The 2,636-nt window shown below is 39.5% G+C and overlaps 1 non-coding gene across 1 annotated transcript; it reads left to right on the top strand.

Moving 5' to 3' along the window:
• The first annotated feature begins 1,630 nt into the window (after positions 1-1,630).
• On the top strand, positions 1,631-1,828 carry LOC111819522 (U2 spliceosomal RNA). The gene has a single exon (XR_002823129.1). It is a non-coding gene; the product is annotated as a U2 spliceosomal RNA (small nuclear RNA).
• Positions 1,829-2,636: the final 808 nt, after the last annotated feature.

Here is a 2,636-nt window from a genome sequence, read left to right on the forward strand (position 1 = left end):
CAAAAGTAAACTGGTCTCCCCATTATCACCCTGAACCTGCTCCTCCTACAGAATTTATAATCTCAATAGCTCTCAATTCTTCCCGTTGCTGTCATCGAAAACCTTGGAGTCAGACTGTAGTGACGGTAGTTGCAGCAGTGGTAGCAGCAGCACCAGGGACCACTGGAGCTGACATGCTAAAGAAGATGGCGTTAGAAGAAAAAGCAAGGATGGCAAGACATCGTCTCATGTACTTTGGACATGTTATCAGGAGCGATCAGTCCCTGGAGAAGGACATTATACTTCATAGAGGGTCGGCGAAAAAGAGGAAGACCCTCAATGAGATGGATTGACACAGTGGCTGCAACAATGGGCTCAAGCATAACAATGATTGTGAAGATGGTGGAGGACAGGGCAATGTTTCATTCTGTTGTACGTAGGGTTGCTATGAGTCAGAACCAACTCAACGGCACCGAACAACAACAGAATTTGAAAGTGGTGTTTACCCGCTATTCAAGAGGTCATACAAGTGTTATGACATCGTTCCAACCAGTTCAAAGCTTATCGTCTTTGATATTACATTACAAGGACACTATAATCTATCAGCCATCACCAAAGATCCCTGTGAGTCAAAACATTTAATTACCTGACAACTGAGAAGATGGTGGCGTGAGCAGGTCTAAGACCCTGATCCTCCCACGCAAGGACCGAAAAGGGCAACTAGACGTCTGTAATATTAACTCCGTAAGAACTCTAGAAAGCAAGTAGAGAATTGCAGCAATTAACCACATGCTGAAACAAGAAAAAGATGACTTTTAAACAGTAGAAAAACTTCTTTTTCTACTGTTTCCTCTCCTCCTCCTCCTGGTGCAGCAGCTGCAGCCACAGTGAATGTAGACCATGGCTGCATTCTCAGAGAGGGGACCAATCTCTGGCTCTGGAGTTAATAGGGCAAACTTTCAATAACGGACATAACAGCTAGAAAAAAAGAACAATAAGAAAATAGAGGATGTGAACAACTCTATAACAACTCTGGTGGCACAGTGGTTAAGCGCTCAGCTGCTAACCGACAAGTCAGTGGTTTGAACCCACCAGAACCCACCAGCCATTCCACTGGAGAAAGATGTGGCAGTTTGCTTCCATAAAGATTACAGTTTTGGAAACCATACAGGGCAGTCCTATAGGGTCCTTATGAGTCAAAATCAACTCAACAGCAACGTGATTTAAAAAAAAAAATACTAACCAGACCTAACAGACATGTATAGAATACTCTACCCAACAAAAAAATAATACCCATTCTTCTCCAGTACACATGAATCATTCTCCAGTGCACATGGATCATTCTCAAGGATACAATACATGCTAGGTCACAAAAACAAGCCTCAATAAATTTAAAAATGTTGAAATCATACAAGGTATCTTCTCCCACCATAATGAAATGAAACTAGGAATTAATTACAAAAGAAATACTGGAAATTTCACAAATATATGGAAATTAAATAGCACATTGTTAAACAACCGATGGGATAAGGTAGAAATCAAAAAAGAAATCAGAAATATTTAGACTCAAATGAAAATGAAAGCACAAAATATCAAACCTTATGGGATGCAGCTGTGGCGGTTCTCAGAGGGAAATTTAATAACGGTAAACATCACTTCTCAGCCTTTTGGCTGAGATCAAGTATAGTATACGTTCTTATCAGTTTAATGTCTAATACTTTCTCTATCCAAGGACATTTAAAAAGAAACCATCACTTGTCTGTCAGTTTCATACTGTGGTGGCTTGTGTGTTGCTATGATCCTGGAAAATATGCCACCAGTATTTCAAATACCAGCAGGATCACCCATGGTAGACAGGTTTCAGTGGAGCTTCCAGGCTAAGACAGACTAGGAAGAAGAACCTGGCAGTCTATTTCCGGAAAAATTGGCCAGAGAAAACCTTTTGAATAGCAGCAGAACATTCATATAGTGCTGGAAAACAAGCCCCTCAGGTTGTAAGGCACTCAATACAACTGGGGAAGAGTTGCCTCCTCACAGTACAGTTGATCTTAATAATATGGATGGAGTAAAGCTTTCAGGACCTTAATTTGCTGATGTGGAACAACTTATAATGAGAAGAATCAGCTGTAAACAACCATTAAAATTGGAACATGGAATGTATGAAGTATGAATGTAGGAAAATTGAAAGCTGTCAAAAATGAAATGGAATACATAAAGATAGATATCCTAGGCATTAATGAGCTGAAATGGACTGGTATTGGCCATTTGCATCAGACAATCATATGGTCTACTATGCTGGGAATGACAAATTGAAGAGGGATGGCATTGCGTTCGTCAAAATGAAAATTTCAAGATCTATCCTGAAGTACAATGCTGTCAGTGATACGATAATATCCATACACCTATAAGAATGACCACTTAATATGACTGTTATTCAAATTTACACACCAACCACTAATGCCAAAGATGAAGAAATTGAAGATTTTTACCAACTTCTGCAGTCTGAAATTGATCAAACATGCAATCAAGACAAATTGATAATTACTTGTGATTGGAATGCTAAAGTTGGAAACAAAGAACAAAGATCAGCAGTTGGAAAATATGGCCTTGGTGATAGAAACAACACTGGAGATCACAAGATAGAATTTTGCAAGATG

This window comes from Trichechus manatus, unplaced genomic scaffold, assembly GCF_000243295.1.
Source record: "Trichechus manatus latirostris isolate Lorelei unplaced genomic scaffold, TriManLat1.0 scaffold00010, whole genome shotgun sequence".
NCBI lineage: Eukaryota > Metazoa > Chordata > Mammalia > Sirenia > Trichechidae > Trichechus > Trichechus manatus.